At 48.0% G+C, this 13,800-nt stretch overlaps 1 protein-coding gene across 1 annotated transcript in view; it reads left to right on the forward strand.

Annotated features, from left to right (window-relative positions):
• The window catches only part of SREBF2 (sterol regulatory element binding transcription factor 2), a 251,077-nt gene that overhangs the window by 64,149 nt on the left and 173,128 nt on the right, over positions 1-13,800 (forward strand). The gene's annotated exons all lie outside the window — the stretch shown is intronic.

Below are 13,800 nucleotides of genomic sequence, written 5' to 3' on the forward strand. Positions count from 1 at the left end.
AAGTCTCCTCCTCTTCGAGAGAATGGGCATGTTCAACTGCTCTGTTGTTTTTCTGCTATTATGTTCGGATGGCTTGAGCCGGAGCTCTGTTCATCTTCAATGCCTTCACAGCTGGTGGAAGTGCAATGGACTCATAGTGTTTTGGTAGTAAATGAAGATGCAGGGTATAGCCAGTAGTAACGTGATAACAGGATAAGGTTTATTCTTAAGATAGTAGTCTCAGGTGACAGGTAAAGATGGTAGTAAGGAAACCCCACCGGGAGCAGCATTTTTGATGCTCAGTCCACGCAATTCAACTGACAGTCACTCAACCAGGCACACATCAGCATTCTAATCACATCACAGACACACTGGCAGAGCAGCTGGGGGACGATGCCTTACTACCGGCGAGAGTGGCCGATGTTTGCTGTCACAATGGCGCAAGCAGTCTGATTGCTGTCTGAAACTCCTTTATATACTCCATTGATTAAATTCTGTGTCCGGCTGGACACTATTGAATATAGTACTTATTGTGGGCTATATTTTATCTGAATGCTCTATAAAGTTTTTTTAAGGACCACTGATAATTACCTATTGGGTTCCCTTGTTTCTTTCTAAACCCATAAGTTCATACTGTTTCATCATTATTTAATTTCAGTTTCATCCAAAGTTTCCACATTTTCCATTGATTGTCCTCTTGTCACATGAGAGGCGTCTTAAGTTTTTCGCTATATCCTAAAAGCTGCAGACATGCCAATCCAGGCCTTATACTGTAGCATGGAGTTTACATCATTTCTCATTGAGAGAGGTGGACTTGTGCATCGACTTTGTGGTAGCCTTTTGGCTATGGTTAGCGGGAAGACATATATTATGGTGAAAAGATGCAAGGCAGAGGTAGCAAAAGCTTTGTGCAGTTATTAACATGTTGAATTGGTTTAAATACACGGTTTCACAATCATGTTTTTAAATTGTAGAGCACCCCTGACGAAGGGCCAGGAATAGGCCCGAAATGCATTGGGTTACCAGGAAACTTATGAGGATTACTTACGTAAACTCCGTGCTACAGTAGAAGGCCTGGATTGGCATGTCTGCAGCTTTTAGGATATAGTGAAGAAAGTAAGACGACTCTCATGTGACAAGAGAACAAACGATGGAAAATGTGGAAACTTTGGTGTAGGAAGGTGGATACCTGACTATGGTTACCCCAGATTTTTTGCCTTGTGTTTAGCTGGTTTTCGACTTAGTTGGCCTGGGACCCTGCTATTCAGGGCCCCAGGCTATCTGCTCTCTCTTTAAATGGACTCCATGTACTATAGGTACATCACCAATTTGGTACTGGACACCTTATCAGACCCTGTACAGTGCACTATAGGTGCCCAGGGCATAGGTGCATCCAAGGCCTACCAGGGGCTGCAGCATATCTTTTGCCACCCCTGGCTGGTACTTAAATCGACACAACTAGCTGTTCACACAGCTGGGGCAAGGTGGTGTAATCACCCCTTGCTTAGATATAGTATACCTATATCTAAACCTATATCTGGACACATATATACCTATCAGTCACTCCTATGGCAGGCCTTTACAATCCTGCAGGCAGAGTGCTTGGTTTTATGTGAGATGGTGCTTTAGCATGAGCTGAGCCTGTCTGCAGTGTTCGTAACCATTTCCTTACCGCTGTTCCAGTGATACTGCCATACCATATACTCTTAAGTGCATTATAATCCTCGCGGTTAATGCTAACTTTGGTTTGGCTTTATCAAAACATGTCGTGTTTGGTGTCATACACTTTGGAATACTACCCCCTCGCCAGTTCTGGCGACGGGGGTAGCATTCCACCCTTCTAGAGGGAGAAGACATGTTACTTTACTGAAAACGCGGTTAATCCTAACCAGAGCCCCAGCATCACAAAATGGACGCTGCTGCCACAGACACATGTCTGACCTCCTGCTGCTGACCGAAACTTTTTTTTTTTTTAACAACAAGGGGTGGTGATGGACAGAGTTTCTGAATTAAGCAGAATACTCTCACCCAGTCAAGAGATCAGGGCTAGATCCAACACCGTTTTTTAGCTCACTGCACCATCCCAGTTCAGAACCTGGCTATATGCAAATTAGTCTGTTCCTGTCCCAGTGCATGATGGGAACAGGGCAAACCAAACTACCAAGCCAATTCTTACACTGGGAAGTAAACAAGCTTCCGGGGACCGGTTTCTGGCATTTCAGCCGTCGTCGGCCCGGCTTGCTTGAATCCTGATGGTGCAATGAGCAAGGGACTCACATCTGAGTATACCCTTCCACGCTTAGGGTGGACATAATATTTAACAACAATGGGTGGTGATGGACAGAGTTTCTGAATTAAGCAGAATACTCTCACCCAGTCAAGAGATCAGGGCTAGATCCAACACCGTTTTTTAGCTCACTGCACCATCCCAGTTCAGAACCTGGCCATATGCAAATTAGTCTGTTCCTGTCTCAGTGCATGATGGGAACAGGGCAAACCAAACTACCAAGCCAATTCTTACACTGGGAAGGAAACAAGCTTCCGGGGACCGGTTTCTGGCATTTCAGCCGTCGTCGGCCCGGCTTGCTTGAATCCTGATGGTGCAATGAGCAAGGGACTCACATCTGAGTATACCCTTCCACGCTTAGGGTGGACAAAATATTTAACAACAAGGGGTGATGATGGACAGAGTTTCTGAATTAAGCAGAATACTCTCACCCAGTCAAGAGATCAGGGCTAGATCCAACACCGTTCCTTTCCAGTGAAGAATTGGCTTGGTAGTTTGGTCTGCCCTGTTCCCATGATGCACTGGGCCAGGGACAGACTAATTTGCATATAGCCAGGTTCTGAACTGGGATGGTGCAGTGAGCTAAAAAACGGTGATGGATCAAGCCCTGATCTCTTGACTGGGTAGGAGTGTTCTGATTAACTCAGATACTCTGTCCATCACCACCCCCTTTTTGAAATATTTTGGCCACCACAAGTGTGGAAGGGTATGCTCAGACATGAGTCCCTTGCTCACTGCACCATCAGGATTCAAGCAAGCCGGGCCGAAGACGGCTGTAATGCCAGAAACCGGTCCCCGGAAGCTTGTTTCCTTTCCAGTGAAGAATTGGCTTGGTAGTTTGGTCTGCCCTGTTCCCATGATGCACTGGGCCAGGGACAGACTAATTTGCATATAGCCAGGTTCTGAACTGGGATGGTGCAGTGAGCTAAGGGGATAGGGGACATCCCTGCCTAGTTCCCCTGTGTGGAGGAAATCGTCTGGATGTGTGACCGTTGACATAAACTTGACCCCAGAGATCAGTATAGAGCAATCGGACCCATTTAATACATTTTGGACCGAAGCCATAATGGATTAAGATCTCGAAAAGGTAAGACCATTCTATGGAGTCTAAGGCAAGCGTGGCGTCGAGGGAAAGGATAGCTGCGTCTTCGACTGAAGAATCTCCCTTGTGGTCAAGGAGTGACCACCCTGTGCAAACAGACACCATCCAGCACCTCGACGTTTGCTTTGTTGCAGTTCCCGCCGAAACTCGAGCGACAGAGATCGACAAGACCCAGCGAGCCTGCCTTCTAACAGCCCGATCCACAGTCCCTGCAAAGCTGAGACCCGTGGAGGCGACCTGAAGCGTGGGAGCGGCCATCTTGGAGGAACAACGAAGCGCTGACCGTGCAGCACCCGAGGCTCCCTCGAAGCTGTGCATTGGAGTTTGAGAAGCTCCAGCCCCGAGCAGCTTGTGCACCGAAGCTCACCCCTCCACACTCGACGAGTGCTGCGTGGGGCCCTTTTGCATCTTTCTGCTCGACGCGTTGGCCCGGTCGCTTGCCCGTTGGCTAGTGGCCTCAGAACCGACGAACCTAAGAACTTTCACAGCTGGTCTGGTTGCTCCAGACTGGCACTCGCTCCCCTGAAAAGGAGCACCCGCTCTGACCTTGCTGGTCCCAGTATTGAGCCTTCTTCGAATCCTGCGTTGGTTGCCCTTGCCAAGGTTTGTTGACTCCGATCCGGAAGCCGACAGCGAGAGCCTTCGTGGGACAGCTCGTGATCCACTCCAGGACATCCTCGGTGCCCCAGAGTCCACGTGGCAGCGGAGACAAGGCACCCGACATCTACCTGATTTCGCCCGACATCGCCTGGTTCCTTGCTGGTCACTGGCTAGTGACCCAGACTCTGTCCCCTCTGCTTTCAGGTACCCATCAACTTCGATCCACCCTTGGATCGCACCGGACACTTCTCTTCTGGACGCCTGCAGCATCTTCATCCTCAGGCACCATCGAACTGCGTGACGAAACCCGACACACATTGGCACCTATGCACCCGCTTCCTGTGGGTGAGGTAACTTACTAGTGCCGGTGTTCCTACACTGGTACACACCTCTAGTGCCTAAGTCTAAAGTTTGGTAGTCCTAGTCCAGTCGGAAGACTCCTTTTGTAATAACTTTGTAACTTTTATGCGCCATTGACTTTACATTGGTGCAAGCCGTGCTTCCCGCACTGCACCCGAATCCCGCGGGCTACTCCCGTCCTAACTGCAGTTAGTCCAGTGTAGTCCAAGCGATTCACAAGGCCCTAGGCCTTACCCCCCATCGATTAGTGATTGTTATACCACTTTATTGATATATGGTTTGATTGGCCACCGGCCTCATCCAAAACGTGCAACTTGTCTGTTATACTGTGCTTTTATTTAAACGCTTGTGCTTCATTGCTCATAAAGAGTAGTGGGGATTATTCTAAGAATAAATACATATATTTTGATAATATATAACTTGTGTGGTGTCCTTTCATTTGATATTACAGGATTGTATATGGTAAAACAGCTGGCTTCACATGTCCTCTTGAGTTAAGCCTTTAGGCTGCTTAGTCCATGCTACGACTAGGATAGCTTGTCTTTAAGGTTGACTTACAACCACCACCATAAGGGATTGTTTGGACTGATACAAGGTGCCCACAGAACTGTGGACATCATATACCAGGCCAACTTCTCACATTTGGATAAACCTGAAATAAATAATGATGAAACAGTATGAACTTATGGCATCAGAGTTATGCTTTAATTAACGCTGTGCGTCCGGTATTGGGGTGAGGTATTGCCCGATCTTCTTTTAAAAAAAATAAATATATTTTATTGAACAAAAGCAGAGTAAGTGATCAGTTTGCAGTCAGTAAGTACAAAAATTGACATAGAAGGCATACATTACAGCGGTGCATTACAAGTGCACCGCTGTAATGCGGAGTTGGCCTAACGGCTAGGGCGCTCGACCTCGGACCTGGGGATCTGGGTTCGAGTCTCGGTAACGACGCCAAAACCTCCTGTGATTCTGGGCAAATCACTTAATCTCCCCGTGCCTAAAAAAATGAAAGTAACTGGAACGTAAAAATGTAACGTAACTGGAAAATATGTAAAGCGCTCTGATACCTGATTCGGTTCGGGTCTAGTTCGCGCTATATAAAACTCTGCAAAAAAAAAAAAGTGCGAGTGCAGGGAGGACCAATCCTGGTCATCGTCATATCAGTTGTAGGGGAACTACAAAGTTCGCCTCTATAGACATTCCAGTGACCCCATTTCTTATCCCAAGTTCCAGGACACCCCCTGACCTTGTATACAGTTTTTTCAGACAACATACATGTATCCATTGCAGCGACCCATCTGATCAAGAGCGGGTTATTTGGCGAGCCCCATTGCATTGCTATTTCACGCTTTAATAAGAGACAGCCCAGAGCCGCCCATTGTCGTTCCAGCACAGTGAGATCTGTGGGGTCCCACACATTAAGGAGTCCGCTTTTGGGAGACAGAGGGACAGGTTTTCCTAGTGCATCAGACATTTTACGGGTCGCTCGCTCCAACAGGTTTTGGATCATCGGGCAGTCCCAGATAGTGTGGTAGAAAGTGCCGACAAGCCCACAGTTACGGAGACAGAGATCGGTTGCGCGCCTACCAATTTTGGCTAGGAGGGGAGCAGAAATGTATGTTCTGTGTAATATCTTTAATTGTATAAGCCTGAATAGCCGACTCACGCGGGGACATCAGTGCCGCCTGCCATTCAGCATCCTTCATGGCCCCAATGTCTCCCTGCCATTTGTCTCTCAGGAGTTGGAAGGTGTTATGCATGTTATTGCTTAGCTTGCGGTAGGTATAGGATATCGCCTTGTCCTGAAGGGGTTCTGATAATAGTCTATCCTCAAGAGGCGAGGATTGTGGGAGAGAAGAGAGATCAGGGACATTAGTGAGTATGGCATGTTTGATTTAGAGGTAGCGGAAGGCCTCAGAGTGGGCTAAATCATATTTCTGCTGGAGCTCTACGAATGTCAGTAGTTTGCCCTTATGGATCATGTCTCCCAGGGTAGAGATGACGATCATGTCCCATTTGTCAAAGCCCTGATAATGACAGAGGGAGCCTAGTGTATGTGAGGCCCAGAGCGGAGTGGATAACGTGAGAGTGTCAGACCAGCCGAGGCGCTTATTCGCTCGGTGCCAGATTGCTAGCGTTTGTGACATCGGGCCTATATAGCGAGTGCGGGAAGGCTTACCATATAAGGCACCAAGGTAGCCCTCACGGCCCATCTGATATCGTTCAAGGTGGAAAGCAGGGTTTGTTGGTGGACCATATAGCCAAGAGTTGGTGGCAATCAATTGAGATGCCCAATAATAAAGTCGAATATTTGGCAAGGCAATACCACCATTGTACAACCCCTGCGTAAGCGAAAGAAGAGCAATGCGGGGAGAGCCGCCGTCCCATAGGAGGAGGCGGAGGTCTCCCTCGAGTGCATTAAAATAGGAGTTGGCAATGGGAAATGGGCAATTCTGCAAGGCGTACAAAAAGCGAGGAAGTGCAAGCATTTTAAAAAGGGCTGCTCTGCCTGGGAGAGACAGAGGCAGCGATCTCCAATGCGATATGTCGTTATGGAGTCTTTGTAGCGGGCCCTTTAGGTTACGGTCATAGAAGACTTTGGGGTCTGGGGCGACAAAGATGCCGAGGTACTTGAATCCATCCTGGGCCACATCAATCGAATATCCCCTCGGGAGAGGAGGGGGTGGGCCATGTAGCCTGTACTTCACTGATTTGGACCAATTGATGGATAAGCCAGAGTATTTGCCAAAATTGGTGATGATGTGCAGTAGACTATTAATAGAGGATTTGGGAGAAGAGATGTAGACGAGAATGTCGTCTGCGTATAGTGAGATCTTGTCAATTGTATCGTCATTCCACCGGAGGCCTCGGATAGAGTTATCAGTTCTAACCCAATGGGCCAAAGGCTCTAGGGTGAGCGCGAACAATAATGGGGATAGGGGACATCCCTGCCTAGTTCCCCTGTGTGGAGGAAATCGTATGGATGTGTGACCGTTGACATAAACTTGACCCCAGAGATCAGTATAGAGCAATCGGACCCATTGAATACATTTTGGACCAAAGCCATAATGGATTAAGATCTCAAAGGTAAGACCATTCTATGGAGTCTAAGGCGAGCGTGGCGTCGAGGGAAAGGATAGCTGCGTCTTCTTGGAGATATGGTATTCTACTCATAACCTTGTGAACCCTACGGGGATTAAGCGCCGTGTTACGGCCTGGGAGGAATCCCGACTGATCTTCGTGAATTAAAGAGGGGAGGACTGTCATGAGTCTGGTGGCGAGGAGTTTCGCCAGAATTTTCACCTCAGAGTTAATGAGGGAAATCGGCCTGTAAGAGCCGCAATTAGTAGCTGGTTTATTAGGTTTGTGAATTACAACTATTGATGCCAACCGTTGGTCTAGCGGCAGGCATCCGGCATCACGGCTCTCCTCGAACATTGCCTTCAGGTGTGGGATAATCTCACCTGCCATGCCTTTCAGAAATTCAATAGGGACACCGTTGGGGCCCATAGCTTTACCTGACTTTATGGCAAACAATGCATTGCCAATCTCCTCCGTTGTGAGGTCTGCCTCTAATTCCTTCGCGTCCGTCTCCGAAAGAGTGGGTAAGCGCATTTCATTTAAGAGTAGTCTAGACTCCTCGGCATTATAGTGCGCCCTGGCTGTGTATACTCCCTCTAGATGGGCAGCAAAGACCTCCGCTATCTCCCCGGGGTCTGTGACAGGAGAATTGCCTGGTCCGGACAATTCCGGGATCCATCTGGAGCCTTGCTCGCGTTTTTCGAGCCATGCCAGCATTTTACCTGCTCTATTACCCAATTCATACACTCGGTGGCGAGTCTTTAAAAGTTTGGCCTGTGCTTTCTCCAAGGCTAGTGCTTTGTATTCTAGTTGTTTCGTTCGGAGACTGCTTGCTGTCTCTTCTGAGGTGTTCGCGTTGTGGGTCAACTCCAAGTGGACTAGGTCTACTTCGGCCTGGATTAGGTGCTCACTTTGTGTGTGTATATAGCCAGTTTTGAGAGCTAACGCCTTCCCTTTGAGTACAGCCTTATAGGCTTCCCAGACGGTTATAGCCGACTTCACGGACCCGACATTTTCAGCGAAGTAATATTCTGTGTGTTCTAACAGGCAGTCTTTTATGTCGGGGATTTTTAGAAGCCAAGGGGTTATTATTATGGGACCGCGGGATCTCTGGAGATGGTATGTAAATTCTACAAGAAGTGGGGAGTGGTCTAAGATTCCCCTGGGGAGCCCCTTAGGGTGGCGGAAAAGCTCTATATCAGTTGTGGGGGAGAAAAGATAATCTATACGAGAGCTACTATTATGGGCATTAGAGTAGTGTGTGAAGTAAGAAGTAGTCGGGTGAAACGAACGCCATATATCTTCGAGTCCCATCGCCTGTGTAAAATCTAGGAGATCAGAGCCTTGCCTATGTGACGTACGCTGGGGGTGTCGATCGAGGGCATCATTCATTGTCATATTGAAGTCACCCCCAATAAGCAGGGGTCCTTGTGGGAGATCTAGTATGAGTCGCTGCAGGGTCTGCAATGCGTCTATTCCCAAGGTTGGAGGAATGTAAACTGAGATAACATTTAACGGTTTTCCCTCCCAGATAGCCTCTTTCACAGCAAAGCGACCAAGTGGGTCAGCCCATGTCTTTGTACACGTTAGTGCAACATTTTTACGAACAAGGATACCGGTTCCTCTGGAACCGGAGGTAAATCCTGCGTGTACGAGCAATTTGTAACCCCCCCGGTGCAGTGCTTGACATGTTACCCATCAAGTGTGTTTCCTGGAGGAGAACCAGGTCCGGAGCGTGACGTTTGAGATATTGCATGACTATCCCCCTTTTTACTCTACTGCCTAGGCCATTGACATTCCATGTCATGAGGGAGAGAGACTTAGTCTGGGGGGGTGTCATGGCGGCTTAAAGAATGGAAGATATTTACGGAGTACAGGCCCTTGAGTCTCAGAGTGTTTCCCAGAGTCGATAGCGGACCTGAACCGGTCGAGGGTGGAGTCCAAAGGAGACCAGGTATGCCCTAATGATAAGTATGGAATGCCTTGCGAGGGCACGTATTGCTGTGTAGGAAGCTCCATGTCCAAAAAAAACTCTGCAGCGTGTAAACAAAAACAATACCAGAATCATAACAACAAACTTCCCAACTATCCACATCCCGCCCATACCCTCCCCCCTCCCCCCTCCCTGCCCCCCCCTCCCCCAACCCCCCTCCCTGCCCGCGGACTTGAAACTGCGACATGGTGCTGCGACATGGAAAAATGTCCACACTTTTGCGAGACATTACTGCCTTCAATCTACATGTCAAGAGGATTTGGCTGTTCCACAGGCTGTCCTACGCCACCTTTTTCTTTGTCAACAGTTTCAGGTACCCTTTGGTTTTTAGGGCTCGCCTTTACCATTCCGAAGGAATGGGAAATGGCGAGAATTCAAGTGCTCGAAATGATCGTGAAACCACCGCTTTTTTTCGTGGCGTTTTCTTCGAGTGCACGTACAGGCACGCGCTTTTGGCCCATACACTTTCATGGCCATCTGTTCAGGCTAATGGCCCTCCCCCAGCACAGAGCACGCATCGCGGCCGCACAGCACATCAAAGGGCTTCTCCCAGCGTGTGCTGTGCGGCTTCTCCTCCCCTAATTATGTGGCCGGCCGTACTTGTGTTTCCCGGCCGCTCTTGTTGGCTTTGTGAGCTGATGGCATGTTTAGTTTACACACACAACGTTTCTCTCGATTTTCTAGTTGTCTGTATTAGGAATATATATATATTTTGGGCTTTTCTAACAAAACGCACCTAGCTGTTGGCATTTATTTTAGAATTCACGGATACACACGGAGCAGGTACAGCACAGGCAGCAGCAATGCAAGCGTCCCTCACACACAGAGCAGGTACAGCACAGGCAGCAGCAGTGCAAGCTTCCCTCACACACAGAGCAGGCACAGCACAGGCAGCAGCAGTGCAAGCTTCCCTCACACACAGAGCAGGCACAGCACAGGCAGCAGCAGTGCAAGCTTCTCTCACACATAGAACACGTACAGCACAGGCAGCAGCAGTGCAAGCTTCCCTCACACACAGAGCAGGTACAGCACAGGCATCAGCAGTGCAAGCTTCCCTCACACACGAAGCAGATACATCTCAGGCAGCAGCAGTGTAAGCTTCCATCACACATAGAACACGTACAGCACAGGCAGCAGCAGTGCAAGCTTCCCTCACACACACAGCAGGTACAGCACAGGCATCAGCAGTGCAAGCTTCCCTCACACACAGAGCAGGCACAGCACAGGCAGCAGCAGTGCAAGCTTCCCTCACACACAGAGCAGGCACAGCACAGGCAGCAGCAGTGCAAGCTTCTCTCACACACGGAGCAGGTACAGCACAGGCAGGAGCAGTGCAAGCTTCCCTCACACACGGAACAGGTACAGCACAGGCAGGAGCAGTGCAAGCTTCCCTCGCTCATAGAACAGGTACAGCACAGGCAGCATCAGTGCAAGCTTCCCTCACACACGGAACAGGTACAGCACAGGCAGCAGCAGTGCAAGCTTCCCTCACACACAGAGCAGGTACAACACAGGCAGCAGCAGTGCAAGCTTCCAACACACATAGTACAGGTACAACACAGGCAGCAGCAGTGCAAGCTTCCCTCACACATAGAATAGGTACAGCACAGGCAGCAGCAGTGCAAGCTTCCCTCACACACAGAGCAGGTACAGCACAGGCATCAGCAGTGCAAGCTTCCCTCACACACGGAGCAGATACATCTCCGGCAGCAGCTGTGCAAGCATCCATCACACATAGAACACGTACAGCACAGGCAGCAGCAGTGCAAGCTTCCCTCACACACAGAACAGGTACAGCACAGGCAGCATCAGTGCAAACTTCCCTCACACACGGAACAGGTACAGCACAGGGAGGAGCAGTGCAAGCTTCCCTCACACACAGAACAGGTACAGCACAGGCAGCAGCAGTGCAAGCTTCTCTCACACATAGAACAGGTACAGCACAGGCAGCAGCAGTGCAAGCTTCCCTCACACACAGAACAGGTACAGCACCGGCAGCAGCAGTGCAAGCTTCCCTCACACACAGAGCAGGTACAGCACAGGGAGGAGCAGTGCAAGCTTCCCTCACACACAGAGCAGGTACAGCACAGGCAGCAGCAGTGCAAGCTTCCCTCACACACAGAGCAGGTACAGCACAGGCGGCAGCAGTGCAAACTTCCCTCACACACAGAGCAGGTAGAGCACAGGCAGCAGCAGTGCAAGCTTCCCTCACACACAGAGCAGGCACAGCACAGGCAGCAGCAGTGCAAGCTTCCCTCACACACGGAGCAGGTACAGCACAGGCAGCAGCAGTGCAAGCTTCCCTCACACACAGAGCAGGTACAACACAGGCAGCAGCAGTGCAAGCTTCCAACACACATAGAACAGGTACAACACAGGCAGCAGCAGTGCAAGCTTCCCTCACACACAGAGCAGGCACAGCACAGGCAGCAGCAGTGCAAGCTTCTCTCACACACGGAGCAGGTACAGCACAAGCAGCAGCAGTGCAAGCTTCCCTCACACATGGAACAGGTACAGCACAGGCAGCAGCAGTGCAAGCTTCCCTCACACACAAAACATGTAAAGCTCAGACAGAAGTTCTACTTGTTTCTTCTCTCTCACACTCACACACACACACACACACACACACACACACACACACACACATGCACAGATATAGCACAGGCAGCATCAGTGCAAGCATCCCTTGCATAACCGGTGCAGCACAGGCAGCAGCAGGGTGCGCGCGCGCACACACACACACACTCCCCCCCCCACCCCAACACCATCCCCTGCATAGAGAACAGTTACAACACAGGCAGCAGCTGTGCAAGCTTCCCTCACGTCGAATATTCCAGCACTGACAGCAGCACTGCTTGTTTCTCTCACACACCAGGATACAGCACAAACCGTAGCAGACAAGCTTCCATTAGTCTCAGTACAGGAAGAGCCTCCTTCATATTAATAATTATAATCATTATTAATGCAATTATTTTTAAATGAACATTCGTATAGCGTTAACAAACACTACCAAAACAAAATCTCTTGGTGCTATTAAGTCAACAAGGACTACAAGTAGAAAGGGCGTGTTTTATGCACCGCTTGCAGGTTGTCAAAACACATAAATTAAAGGCATTGTCATTTAGAATGCCAGTAGCTCTCAAAATCTCGCAAATACGAGACCTATTGCATTGCAAATACAAATGCAGGCAAAGACAGAGTTCAAAAGTCAGATGCTTTCCGAGAGCGCCTGTTCGTGCCCGAACCCCCTTCCTGCTTGCTGCTTCTTTTCTTCTTTCTCCCCTTCGTAATAAAGTGGCAAAGATGAAAGACTCCTCCATACATTTTTAACTGTTTTAATCCTTGTTCAAAGCGCTATTTGCTCTACACTGTCAAATGTTTTGTACTTAAAGGCGCAACACGCATCTCAAGTCTGTCAATTCAAATATTCAATTGTTTTTTTTAAGGAAATGCATTTCGCAGTCAACCATGAAACTGAAGCCTTATGCCAACAACATCCTACTAACTCACTTATAGCCCTGCATGTCAATTTCAAATTTATCACAAGTGGTTATAGAATTCAAGGTTCTCATGATATACAATAAACTGGCCAAAGTGCAACTCAATGTCCATGTCTAAATATAGGACTGCACACTCTATAGAAGACTACATGTCAAGTGGATTACAAAGAAATTGAATTATCAAGGCATTTTAACCAGCAGGAATATACATGAGATGATTACAAATAACCTTAAACCATTGCAGAAATAACTATTCAAGTGAAATAGTAAAAATTGCAACTCTCCCTATGGAGTAGGATTGAAAGCATTACAATGACAGTCTTACCATGGTCCAACTATGCCTTCGATATACTACCCTTAGGAGTACCTTGAACCACAACAAATTGTATAAATTGTATAAGGTTGCCAATTATCAACAAGCATTGGTATAGCCAATAGGTCTCACTTTTGGGAACTTATAAATATTTAGTTATGCAGCACAAAATTCTTGGTGCAACAACATCAACTGTTGCATGGCTAAACACTTATAAGGTCCAAAACGGCAAGACCTATTGGCTATGCCAATGCTTGTTTAAGTATTATCTTTGGTCGTCATTGTTCATTATTTATATATGTGTATATATATATTTATATATATATATGTGTATATATATATATATATATATATATGTGCATAGGCTTACATATCCATGTATTGACATTAATATGCATGTCTCTTTATTTCTTATAACTCATGTTTTAACTTTGAAGTTTCGCTATTTCATGCCACTGTTAATACATTTTGGATGGAACTGTGAGTTTATCTGCACAAGTCTCCCACCATCTGCAACCGCCTGTATACTGCTTGCTACTCTGATTCAGGCATGTAAATCTATGAAAGATACCTCAATACTGG

The sequence above is a fragment of the Lissotriton helveticus genome, chromosome 1_1 (assembly GCF_964261635.1).
Source record: "Lissotriton helveticus chromosome 1_1, aLisHel1.1, whole genome shotgun sequence".
Classification (NCBI taxonomy): Eukaryota; Metazoa; Chordata; class Amphibia; order Caudata; family Salamandridae; genus Lissotriton; species Lissotriton helveticus.